The 14,272-nt window shown below is 35.7% G+C and overlaps 1 protein-coding gene across 2 annotated transcripts in view; it reads left to right on the plus strand.

Annotated features, from left to right (window-relative positions):
- Positions 1–14,272, plus strand: part of LOC127976986 (inositol 1,4,5-trisphosphate receptor type 2) — a 78,424-nt gene that overhangs the window by 37,445 nt on the left and 26,707 nt on the right. The window lies entirely within an intron of this gene.

Below are 14,272 nucleotides of genomic sequence, written 5' to 3' on the forward strand. Positions count from 1 at the left end.
CCGTTGAGCCAAGAGTGCTTGTGTGTGCGTGCAGTCGTGCATAGTGAAGCGCGGCTCCTGGGCCTCTGCAGTGTTGTTGGCATCTGTAGCAGGATGAATGCTGGGAGTCCTAAAGCTCCAGACAGTTAATCAGCATTCAGTGGAGAAATAGTCCCGCTCTGTTACATAAGCAAAGGCACATGAGGACACTCTCTTAGTGCTGGAGCAAGTAGCCAAATCATCCAGCGCCACAAATCAATACTGCAGAGATCTAACTATGGCCTTGCACATGGAGAGAGAGAGTTAGAGGAAAAACAAAGAAAAGGAAGACAAGAAAAATAATGAATAAAGGACACGAAAAGCTCTAGCAGGTTAATTCCAATTTGTTGCATCATAAACATGTCATAAGTGATTACTGGTCGAATGTCTTAAATGTAACATTGTAACATACAAGACATGTGACAAGTTTAAAAGTATAAAGGCATGGTTTCATTAGCGAGATTTCAGCACAATTTTGTATGCAAAAAAAGGTCCTTTTTCAATAGTATAGTGACATGGAGTACAGCTTTCAAACCAAGTAGGTTTCTTTTGTTTTGTGCGTTGAAATTTTTTCACCCTTACACGAAACTCCCAATCACACGACACTGATTTCTATTAGAATGACGACTGAATTTGACTGAACAGTAGATGTTACTAAACCTTGAAAGTTGTTACGTCTCTCTGCCAAAATAGTTTTTATCTATGTCCGTGTTTTGGCCGTGTTTGCTGTGTTGGTGTATTATAAATATTTTGACCTCATAATCATAATTTTTTACAACATAAAGGAAAAAAAAATTGAGAAGATTAGAAAGCATGACATTTGTGAATGCCAGTCTGTCAGTCATTTCCAAAATAAGACTCAAGTCAGCACATAGCCCAAACATTATGGTAACGAGGGCAGATAAACATAAATAGTGAATAAATTACTGTTGAGTGATTTCTTGTGCAAAACATTAAGCACGGATTCCTGAATACGTGTGATGCACTAGAAAAGACCTCATTGCTTTTGCCTTTCTCACACGCACATTTGAGGGTCTTCTTGCAGTGGGCTGTTGAAAGTGCATACCGCCACCTATTGAACGACACCGGCATGACAGCTGATGAATCATCGGTGGATTGGCTTATGATTAGTAAAAAAAAAAAAAAACTTAATCGGCCCCGATTGAGATCGGCTTGGGACATTCCTAATTATGATATCGCAGTGCATTGCAGAATGTTGTAAACGTAACAAGCAAGACTTGTGACTAAATTAGAAGGTTCGGTCAAATAAGCAATTTTCAGCTAAATTTCATGTGTGAAAAACAGATCCGTCGATTATGTCGAGCTGTATGGAGCACAACGTGACCGAAATTTGTGCGGGGAACTTTTTTTTTTTTTTATCCTTGCGCAATCCGTCCAGTCGCACAGATATATTTTAGAACAGCTGGAATTCACCCTCAAAATATCGCAGTGCAGCGATAAATATGGCCACACCTTAAAAAGGATTTGTTTAGTTTCTCCACCCACAAAAAACAACAACAAAGAAAAATGGTTTGCGCAATTCCAAATCTGTATGTGTTTATTTTGGAATGCTCGTTCTCCACTTGGTTTGGCTGTTTGCCATGTTGTTGCATCATAAACATTATGACATCATGTCATTATGACATCACAATAAGTGGCGAAAAGTCTTAAATGTATTTTAAGTTTTGAAGTGTAAAAGTGACTCTGATTTGTTCCGCCTCTCTACCACAAAAAAAGATAGTTTGCGTAATTCCACGACCATATGTGTTTGTTTATCTTGGAGCTCTCGTTCTCCACAGGGTTTGGCTGTTTTGTCGTGTTCTTCCCGCCCTGAGAGTGGTGCTGCGGTTTCAAGCAGACTTGCTCGGCACAGACCGCTGGCTCCCCGGAGAGACAGAGAGTAGGAGGGAGAGCGAAGGAATGAAGGAGGGAGGGAGCGAGCATGTGATAAGCCATGTGAGGGAAGAGAAAAAAGCGTGGCACAGCAGCAGGCGGAGGGATTGGAGAGGTGCGGTGTCTGCCGAGTCCATGAGGCGACGGAGCGGGGGGTGTTTACATAACTGGCCTGCAGTGTCTGAGCCAACCTCACGTGGCTCATCATGTTCTCGCTCTCACTCACTCGCTCGGTCTCTCCCATCATTTAGCACTTGTTTATCTCAGTCCCTTTTCTCTTAAGTCTTTGTTTTTGGGTTGAATTTCTCTCATACTAGCTCGAAGCCATTCTTTTTTTCTCTTTTTTTTCTATCTCTCGCCAATGACTTGGTGATTTGGTTGCTGAGCAGCAGGTCATGACTCATGAGCAGATATAATTGGTCTCTCTCTCTCGAATGATCACTTGTGTCAGTGTGGTGAGCTGAACGTGAGCATGTGTCTGCACGCAGTGTACAAAATGTTTAAAATGTCAAGCAGGTGCTGTTGTTCTGCTGTAATTTTAGATATGTGTTACTGGCCAAACGGTCACAGCAGAGAAAGCCAAGCACAAAGCTTCAAAGTGGCGAGAGTATCCGTGTATTTTCCTGTGTGTTTATTCAGTTTTTTCAGTGTGGAAGACGTATGTGTAGTTGTGTTTAGGACTTGTGGTTCCAGGGAGGGTGTGGTTTTGACTGTTCTAATTTTAATTGATATATTGACTTAAATTAGCATATTTTTTTCTGTGTTCCCTCGTAATCTTTCATTAAAAATACTAACTTCCACTAGCCCCTGCAATCATTTAAATATTTTCATGACATAGTCATAAAATAAACTAAGAATAAAGTTTTCTAGAATTTCTAATTCTTTTTTTACATTTCAAATAGTATTGTGACCACATTCCCTGTTAATTACTGTGTAGTCACTTTATTTATCCATCTCAAAATTATGAATTTAATAGTTAGATTTTTAACAGAATTTTTAAATGCTCACCAAGGCTGCATTTATTTAGTAATAATATGAATATTATTAATATTAGTATTCTTATATTAAAAATATTATAAAAAGTTTTACAATTTTCTATTTTAAAGTTTTTTTTAAATGTAATTCTTTCCTATTTCATTTTTTTTTATTTTTTCTAATATAAGATGTAAAAATCTGTACTTTCTTTTTTTTTTTAATCAAATGAATGCATCCTTTTTTTTCTTAAAAAAAAAAAGAACAGTAATTACAAATTACAAATAATTACATCTGTTGAACAAATTCTGCTTATTAAATCAAGCCAAATTGTTGATGCTCACTGCTTTAAGGCACAGATTTAAATGACTTTGGGCATTAAAACAAAAAGATCTGAAACTTCAGACCGTCATGTTCTGTGCTATGTTTGTGTTCAAACAGTGAACTACGTCAATGAAAACACTAGTCTGTTTATAAATCCCTCTGGCCAAATATCCAATACTGGCACAAGCACCAGCACCATTTTCATGATGCACCACACAGACTTTGTGTTTTTGCAGAACGTGATATAAATGTGTTAGTGAGTGTGGCTCGGTGTACGTGTGAAACCCTTCAGTAAGACAGCCAGGCCAGTTCTGGTCCTTGCATACTTTCTCTCTTTTCCAAGATGTTTCTGTTCATTGCGTCCAGCTCTTGTTTCAAATCATTAACCGCAGCCTGTCCCAGAGTGTTTATTTAGAGTAATACCTCACGAGTCTCACGAGTTAGGTGTACCCTTGAAGTAAACTCTCTCTCCCACCAGTATTTGGTGACTAGCTTTGTGTGTGTTTGTGTGTATAAACAGGACTCTCCTGTTTGTTGACCAAGGAAAGAAAAGCCCTGTTACATAACAACCTCTCTCTCTCTCTCATCCTGCCTGTATTTTCTTCAGCCAAGTTTCACACTACCGCCCAAAAGGCAAAGCAGCTTTCCAGATTACCAACCTCAAGTGGTTAAGCTCCTCACACATGCAGATACACACACATCACTGCACACACAATGCTAGGCTGGGGGTGGGAACAGGACATGTACACGCTCTAAAATATATGCACATAAATCAGCTCTGTGCGAGCAGGTCTCCCCGATGACTGCGGTGGAATACGACTGTTTCAGCCCACACACAAATCCTGCCAGAGCTCTTAGACCGAAGCCTACATGGACACACACACACACACGTTTAACCCAGGGGTCTCACCAAAGCCACATGCTAGCATACCTGTTCAGGGAGGTAGTGTCCCGACTGTTAAAAAATCTATACAAAACACATTTGCAGTGCATTTAATTACTGGACAGTCGGGGACAAACGGGTTTGAGACCACGTTGAATATCTGGGATTAAAAAGTTGAATATAAGCTAAATTTGAGGATTTAAAAAAATGTTGAATAAAGAAACCATAAAGTAAAATGAGTAATGAGTAAACAAGTAAATCTTAAGTAATCCTTTTTTCTTTTTTTATATAAATACACTTTTTTTCATCTTATAAAAATTAAATAAAAATAATATGAAATGTATATATTTTTATATGATTTTTTTTTTTTAAGTACAAATTTTTCTTTCTGCACTTTTAAACGGTTTGAGTTTTGCATTGCTCAAATTAAATTTTATATTTCTAAATTAGAAATGAAATACACTGTAAAAAAGCAGTACATCCAAAAATCTGTGTTTAAATAAATATTGTCTTACCCCCAAGTCACCCTGGTAAACCTACAGTGTTTAATTTTAGATTTAGAGATGTCCTTCCGTTCGACTCTACTGTATATCACTTGCAATTTCATGTTTTAGCCACAGGTGTCGATAAAGGGGCCAAATTTTTGTACTGTGTTTTAATGCATTATCTCTTACACTGTAGAAAATTCTTCCTTCTAGCAACTGTGTATTTGTAAGGGTGTTGCTTTTTTTGCCGTCCCACCCTCATTGTTTAAATAAGTCATCAAACATGGTGCAAGAGGTGTGTGATCACCATGGAAATGAGCCCAGAACATGCTGTACTGCTCCTTTTCCTCAGAAAAGCACACCTGTAGATGATCCACAGGAGGTCCAGAGTACGCAGCAGGACCAAGCTGTAGTGAAGAGACTTACTTTAAGAGCAGAATGTTCTCAACAGCTTAGATCATGTTCTGTATTGATATTCATCCTGGTCAGCTTGTCCTGCATTCACACCATTGGAAAGCACCATAGTTAATTTGTAAGGATATTTTTTACAATAGAATCTTAAAAAACGCTGGACCACAAAACCAGTCATAAGGGCCAATTTCTTGAAATTGAGATTAATACAACACCTGAAAGCTTAAATAAGCTTGTTAGGATAATACAATATTTGGTCGTCATACAACTATTTGAAAATCTGGAACCTGAGGGTGCAAAAAAATCTAAATACTGAGAAAATCGGCTTTGAATTTTCCCCAACGAAGAGTTTAGTAATGCATATTACTAATCAAAAATGTAAGTTTTAATATATTTACAGTAGTAATTTTACAAGATGTCTTCATGGAACACGATCTTTACTTAATATCCTAATGAGTTTTGGCATAGAAGAAAAATCAATAATTTTGACCCATACAATGTATTTTTGGCTATTGCTACAAACATTCACCAGCGACTTATGACTGGTTTTTTGATCCAGGGTCGCAAATGGAAAATCCAAGCAAGGCCAGTGCTTAGTACAGTGTCTGAATCTTCACCACATTATTATTTACAGGGCATTACTAAAGTATTACAGCTCGACTAAATATATAAGCTGTATTTTTTTTTTATCAAAAATGGCTGAGAACAGAAATCTTGTATTAAAAAAAAATAAAAAAGATAAATAAATTCTAGTGATATTGGAACTCTTAACTGTTTGCATCACTCTTCTTGCGTTATTTCTTATTGTGAGTATCAAAGCTATGTCCAAATCCATTATAATTTTATAAATAATACTGTGTTTGTGTCATGGAATACAGTTTTGAGAGTTCTTATTTTTAGGTGAGAATGTACTTTTTTAAGACTTCAAATATGCGGTTTGTTAAAGATAATGTCTATTTGAAAATTTGCTTTAAAGTTTTTTGGAGGTGTGGGCTCCAGGTTGTCAGAGGCCGTTCAGCACTCATGTCACGTTCACACCAAATCTTCTGGAATTTGCCACTACTTCTGTTGTCTCTATAATGGTTAAACATGAGATCTAATTTGTTATGGGTAAATCTAAAGAGCAGTCTTGGGCCCCGGGCATGCATTTTAACTATAGTTTACGTTAATAAAATACAGCCTTGTTTAAAATATTTTAAAAAATCTAGGCATGCTTTTTGTGAAATTTGTGAAAAAATGGGTCAGTCTGAAGAGCTTGGTGAAGTACAATTCCAAGCATCAGATGGAGTGGACTCCAGAGCAGTTGAAACATGTTGGAGTGACAAATCTTGCTTTGGCCGTCTGATGGCTGAGTCTGGGTTTTGCAGATGCCAGGAGAATGTTACCTGCCTGACTGCATTATGCAGACTGTAACTGTTGTAGGGCTGTTTTTCAGGGATTGCCAAGACATTTTTGGACAATGCTATGCTTCCAACATTGTGAGAACAGTTTGGGGAAGGCCCTTTTGTTTTTCAGATGATTGGAAGCTGCTAAAGCCATAAAGAGGGGAGCAACTGCATGTTAATGTCTGTGGATTTAGAATGCAATGTCATTTAAAGAGAGAAAGTATTTGCCTTGCCTGTAAATCAACATTCTCTCCATACATGCAAAGATAGAGATACAGATGTATATTTCTTTCCTGCATGCTTTTATAACTGCCTCCACGAAAGGCTGTGGAACAGATGTTATTAATGTTGGCTGTTTATCAGCCCTTTGCTTGTATATTTGATAGATTTAAGTGGATTCATCATGAAGATTAATTGTGCATGAGACTCAGCATCTGTGAATTCATGCTGAGTACTGTTTGTGTGTAAATGCTCACTTCGGTGGGCTCCAAGTGTTCAGGTCTGTCCGAAACCCAGGCCCAAGCATCCACGGGTCAATGACCTAAGGACGTTAGGTGATCACATGCCCCACTTCTGAACGACACCAGGGTCCGTCATCTTCAGGAATGGTTGTTTATGTCCTTGCTGCTGTTTGTCTTGGCCCTGCCTGCAAATCAACAATTTCTCCAATTGCTCTTACATGCAAGGCTAATTTGTTTTCCTGCTTGTAGCACTGTTTATGAGGAGAGCCACATTGAACACTGCTACCTCTGAGAGCAGGTCACAAGGGACCTCTGGACCAATCGCAGAGTGGTCAGGCCACTGGACTAGGCGGATGCTTACAGGAACCCAGACTTAGAGACTCCCACTTGTCCTCCTGACTGTGGGAAGATAAATGCTGGTAGAGATTGATATTGGAGAGTAGTGTTAGGTGTCAAGTCCAGAACAATGCAAATGGAGCTCATGATCATGATCTTGAAATGTTTTTAAAGTAAAAGAATGTATTCTGAAGACTTCAGAATTGCGTGAGGAAATTCACATGTGAATGAGTCATTCAGATAAGTTTTGTAAGCCAGATTTAGTGAAATGATCTAACTCAAAAGAATGATTTGTCCCACACTTATGAATAGTGAGAGCTATTAAGTGAATAATAACTTACATTTTGGCTTCAGAAAACTTCGTATAAAGTGCAAATTACTTTCATACAGGATCAGAAAATTTACTTTTAATTTATTGCCCCCCTTAATTGAATTTGTTAACCTTTTTAAGGACTTTGTTATAATTACTAAATGTACATTGGTTGACTATGTATTTAATATAGAATAAAACACAACTTAAATTAATTTTTAAAAACAATAGCCTGCAGAAATTCAGGTTATTTTAGTTGAAACAAACAAACTGTGAGTAATTTAAATAAATTGCAGCAAGAATGTCCCCCATCACTGAAGCACTCTGCAAAATGAATCTCTTACTTGAATCGTATCTGCACTTTGTTGTTTATGAAGAGAAAACTTGTGAGAGTGCAGATTCACATTTCAGTCAATGAGCATGTAGACAGAACAAAACTGCATTTTCAGAAATGACTCATCTAAACTCCCCTGATTGGCCATTGTATTCATAAATTCAACAGAAATGTCTGTGATTGGTGGTTGTAAAGCTCAACTCTCATGCAGAGTGAGAAGATCTAAATAATTAACACTTAAATCACTTTAATTTCATCTACATTTGCAACAGTTTAAATCGATTTAAATGTAATTATTAATAGATTTTCATTGTGGTTTGCATCCTGGAATGCTTTTAAGCTTCAAAAATAATGCAGAAGCACTATTAAAGTGAACTATTTATCATTTCTGAGTGAGCTATCCTTTATTAAATGAACTAGTATATTTCTCTCATTCTTTTTCCACTATCTTCCCTGGTTTCTGTTATGCAAGATCTCGACTCTGAGAAGATGTGTTCATTGTGTTCATGTCTAGACTGCCTGACAAGATTTTAGGTGTATTGATTTTTCTCTCACACTCTTTCTCTTCCATAAATCTGTTCCACCCAAACTTATACTCCTCCCTCTGCTCTTAAAAATGGGAATGCATCGTAGAAAAGTTTCGGTCCATTAATTTTAAAGTGCCAATGAAGTTGTTTTGAAGGCCTTTTGTGGTGTGGGAGATGTTTACACAACCGCTTCAATGCATAAAGCACATACAATTTGTTATCTGGCTTAATTCAGCACCTTTCACAGACTTTAATTCTAAAATTTGATCACCCTCTGAACAAATTATATTATTATACTGCAAATGTGTTTTTGGTCAGAAATGTAAAATATTTTGAAAAACTTTTATACTCACCAAGGCTGCATTTATTTTAATTCATTATATGTTTATTTTATATTTATAATAGATTATATGCATTGTAAGTGTCCTATGCTTACCATAGCTTGCACTTATGTTATCAAAATACAGAAATACAGTAATAGTGTGAAATATTATTACAATTTAAAATAACTGCTTTCTATTTTAATGTATTTTAAAATATTATTTATTCCTGTGATGGCAAAGTCTTCCAGTGAGTCTTAAGTGTCACATGATATTTTAGAAATCATTCTAATATGGTGAATTGTCATTCAATAAATACTTTTATATTATTATATTATTATTAATGTTTTAAACTGTTGTGCTGCTTAATATTTTTATGGAAATAATTATATATATTTTTTTCAGGATTCTTTGATCAATAAAAATTTCAAAAGAACAGCATTTGCTGCGTTTCCACCGAAATGGACATAAAGCACATATTCTGCGTGACCATATTCTACATCCCTAATGCTATCCATAGGGATGTAACAAATAACTACGAGCCGGTTGAAAATCGATTAAAATATGTGACAATTCAAATCGGTTGCGATGCTAAACAAATCGCAATTCAGTTAGGGGTAGAAGTTAATATGAATGCATGTCTGAGGGGAACTTACTTTTAGAAAAGTTTACATGGTATTTTTTCTTTTCATGTTGCCTCTATATAATGCATCTTAAAGTTCATAATGCGGCACTGCTTCGTTTACAGCAGAAACCAAGGAAACTCTTTAAGCGCCACCTGCTGGCAGAGAGTGAATCTGCATTTCATGCAGATATTTTTATAATGTATAGTTTTACAAAACTGAAGTCAAACCATTCTGTTTTTGCTTCAGAATTTCGAAATTATACAATCTAATTAAAAGAATACTCATGTTGCATGTATGTAGCATCTTTGTTTGGATCATGGTTAAAATGTTAATGTTGCATTTAGGGATGTCAACGATTAAGGGCATTGCAATTGTTTTTTTAAATACAACAACGAGCACCAGGAAAAAGTTTAAAGAGGAGCATTCAGCAGTCAGTAAAATGATCTCAAATGTATGGCACGCTCTCTTCATTTTATTAAATGACCATAATCACATCTATTCATTTTATAAACCTGCTACTAGCATTTTATTTAAACTAAATGCCTTTTAATTTGGGTGAGAAAGGTTTTTTTTTTTTTTGACGGATTTTTGCAGCATGATTGATAATTTACATCCGTGGCTGCATTTAATTTTAAATGGAAAGTACAGACAAAGCCTTACTTTGTTTATATGAAGATATTTATTTTATTTGTTACCTATTTGATCTGGTGCTTGTTTTAAAATGTCATTTTTGTTTTGTTGTTTACATTTTACATTCTATTTAAATTTTGTCATTTAGCAGACGCTTTTATACGAAGCAACTTACAAAAGAGGACAATAAAAGCAATCAAAACCAACAAAAGAGCAATGAAATGCAAGTGTATATTAGTATATTATCATAGTTATATTTAAATTTCACAAAGAAGTGTACATAATTTTGTCCAAGCAATAATAAAAGGACACATTTATTTCATAATTTTTCTTAAATATCTTTTGTTTAAAAAATAAATAAAATCATGAATCAAATCGAATTGTGAATCGAATTGAATTGCGAGTTGAGTGAATCATTACTTCCCTAACTATATATATATATATATATATATATATATATGTGTGTGTGTGTGTGTGTGTGTGTGTGTGTGGAAAATATTATATTTTGTCATCTTTTTTTTTTTTTACTTTTTAGTTTTCTCCATTCTTTCCCTCCTCTATTCAATTTTTTAACACATCCAAAACTTGGAGAAGAAGGCCTGGCAGCTGTAACCTTAGAGTAGAGCCCCATGTGTTGTAACGGGAGGCGATATGACCCAGGGGTGTACCTTGAGGCCTTAGACAGAACCTGATTTGATGAGTCCAGCAACGCAGAGCACCCCTCCCTTTTGCTGCATCTCTCTTTCATTCTCTAGATCCCTCCATCCTGAGTTCTCAGGTACCTGCATACAGCAGCGGAGGGCTTTTTTGAAGCTTGCTGGAGCATCCCAGGCTTAGCAAGGCCAGCCGCAGTGTGGCGTGCCCGTGCACATTTTAAAAAAAGTCGGCCTGTCTGTTTTTTTCCTCCTCACTGCTCTATCTATCCCTCCATCTTTCCTTCACCCCCCTTCTCTCTCTCTCTCTCTATCTCCTATCTGTTTTTTTTCTCTCTCTGTCTCTCTCTCTTTTGTCCTCACTTCACCTGCGCAGGTTTTTTTTCTCTGCCATGCAGCAGCAGACGGATGAGTCAGACCGGCACTGCTACCTTCATCTCTCACTTTCCTCCTCGCTCTTCTCATCAAGTCCTCCGCAGAAGTGCAAGAAAGACTGCAGCATCAGGAGACACTAAACTCCCCCATTACAGCTGGTTTTGTAGGAAAGAGAGCAGCTTCTAGTAAAGCATGTCCAATTACAGTGAACAGGAGAAGAAAATGACATGACGACGCCCTGAAAATGGGCAAATATGGTTAAAGATGATGCTTTATGAAACTTAAAGGGATAGTTCACCTAAATTAAAATTAAATTAAAATCATTAAGTCACACTCATGTTGTTCCAAACCTGAGTGACTTACTTTCTTCTGTGAAACACAAAAGATGATATTTTGAAAAATGTCTCTGTATTAAATTTATTCCATATACTTTACAGTGGAAGTGAATGGCCGCTGAAATGGTTTGTTTACCAGCATTCTTTTTAAGATATTATCATTATATTATTCATGTTTTGCAAAGTCATAAAGGTTTGAGACCAGCATGAGGGTGAGTAAATGATGGCAGGATTTTCATTTTTTTGATGAGCCATTTCATTACTTCATTAATTCACTAATTCATCGCTTGCTTTGTTTCGGTGTGTGTGTGTGTGTGTTTGTGTGACGGCTCGTCCAGACAGTGGAAGCAGACACAGTCTGTGCTGACTGCTGATGAGTGTTTACTGAGAGAGTGGGAACAGCAACAACACGTGCTTGTCAGAGTGAGAGAGAGAAGTGTCTTCTCTCTTTGGCAGTTTGTCACTCTTGTGTCGGCGCATGCTTGGCCACACGGCCACCCTGGGTTTCATTATCCTCCTGGGTGACAGTGTGGAAGGGTGAAGTCAGTAAAATGTCAGGGTCTGTCCACCACCTTACTCCTTTCCTGGCCATCTACAGGGTATTCATGAACCGTTATTTGAGATTTAATAGTTGGTTGCAGGTGTTGTTAGCAGGAGGGTCATCGTCATTCTGGCTTTTGAATGGACAAAATTGGTAGAATGTATTGTGCAGTTTGAGTTGTCAATATTTAAATACTTTTTTCTCAGAAGGGAAATAATGTTTTTAGAACTAACATTTTGAATACCTCAACATTTTATTTTTTCACATTTTCTAACTGTTGTTAATTTTATTTCATTTTTATTTTTACTTTTTTATAATAAAAAAAAATATTTATTTTATTACATTTTAAATTTTTTATTCATTAAATGTTTTTGTTTTTTTATATGAACCATTTTATTACTTGTTTTTTTATTATTATTTAATAGTTTTTTTATGTTTGTCAATCAATGTTGAGTAAGTTACTCTGAAAACATAATTAATTACTAGTTACTGATTATATCTTCAATAGTGTCATTAGATTACTGTACAAATAACTCTCCAAAAAGTATTTAATTACTTATTACTAATTACTTTCTAAATTCTGTGTCAACCTCAAAGTTAATGATACAAGGATAGACATGAAACCGTTCTTTTAATTCTTTCAAATAAATAATAGATAACTGCGTAAATTATTCTGGTCACACTTTAGATTAGAGTCCAATTCTCACTATTAACTAACTATTACTGTTGCCTCAGTATACTCTAATTACTGCTTATTAATACTTAGCTAAGTAGTTGTTAAGTTTAAGAATTGGATAGGATAAGGGTTTAGAATAAGGTCTTGTAGAATAAGAGATTAATATGTGTTTTTTAAATAATGATAAACAGCCTATATCCCAGTAATATTCATGCTATTTACTAACTACTCTAGTTAAAAGTCAGAGCTGGACGCTAAAGTGTTACCAATATTCTTATTAACTACATAAAGTATATAAAACTAGAAAGGTAATTTAAATTATCATTTTAAGGTTAGACTTTAAATTTTTATGTTAAATCGTGGCAGCAAGATTAATTTTTAATGAGCTGAAAAGAATGCATGTCACACCTCTGTTTATCCATTTTCATGCCACTTTTATTTAATATTTAAATTTTACCTGTTACTTTATTTTATTTTGGTATATTTGTTATTTTATTCTATATTTTTAATTTATTTTATTGAATTTTTAATGGTGTTTCAATAATAAAATAAAATTATTTTTAGTCAGTTATTTCATAATTATTTTAGTTATCTATTATTATCAGTTTATTTTATTTTTATTTTTACCATTTTATTAGTTATGGATTTTATTTTATATTCCTCTTTTTTATTATTGTTATGCCCCATTTCATTTTATTTTTTCATTTCGTCTTTTATTTTATTTTAGATTCCTTCATGAAATGCCATGATTGTTGTGAAGACTTTCTGGTGCAATAAAAGTGTCCATCTATGAGATTTCTTTTAGTGACTGTCAATATAGTTACAGCTGTTATTAACATCTTTTCCAAGAGGTGCTTGACTTTGCTATTCTTTCATACAAATGCTGTTTGACGCGCTCTTGCAAGCTGTCGAATGAACAGGACAATTCTAGTCACACCTGTTGGTAAATAGGTTTGTCAATCTCAAACACTGACTGCGTGAATACAGTCTTTCAGTCTCAAAAATAGCTGGAACCATCCCTAGCCAGAAGTATAAAAGCAAGAAAATGAGACAGACAGAAAGGATTCAAAGAAATGAAAGAACATTCATCCAGGAGACAGAAGAAGGGAGAAACGATCAGTACCATCCAGCTCCCTCTACCATGTCTTCCTCGTGTCTCTCAGCAAGCCGCCACCAGGTGTTACATAACTCTCGCTCTCTCTCTCTCTCTCTCTCTGTGTTAATCTATCTCTCTCACTCACTGTCAGTCTCTATGCCAGCCACTCTCCCCCCACCCTTGGTCTTTTTCACACGTTCAGTTTCTCTCCCACTGGGAAACAGATTTTCAAAGCAGCCGTCTGCTCTCTACCTTCAGCACTCGCCGTCTCACCCTTCGCCTCCCCGAGGTTTCGCTACACTTCTGGCATAATTACAGCAATTACTAGAGTTTATACTAGTTATGTAAAAGTTCTCCATGCGAGTGTGTGTTTTTATTCAACACAGTTGGGTGGAAAACACTCCAAAGTCTGAAGAGAATCAAGATGGACAGGAAAAGTACTCGCCACTTCACACAGTCCGCTATGGCTTTGGCTTTTTTTAAATTAAAATGGCTTTTTTAATTAAAAAAATTATAATAAATTAAAGAATTTTTTGGGGTCAGCTATATTTTATTATATTTATTTAAGGTTATTGTTTTCTGTGGTAATTTTGTGCTTCCAGGTTTTTTCTTTTCTTTTTTCTTTACAAGTGGAGCTAGGGTGGAAATGTTTGTGATAAATTCATAAAAGATAAATTTGCT

The sequence above is a fragment of the Carassius gibelio genome, chromosome B18 (assembly GCF_023724105.1).
Source record: "Carassius gibelio isolate Cgi1373 ecotype wild population from Czech Republic chromosome B18, carGib1.2-hapl.c, whole genome shotgun sequence".
Lineage (NCBI taxonomy): Eukaryota > Metazoa > Chordata > Actinopteri > Cypriniformes > Cyprinidae > Carassius > Carassius gibelio.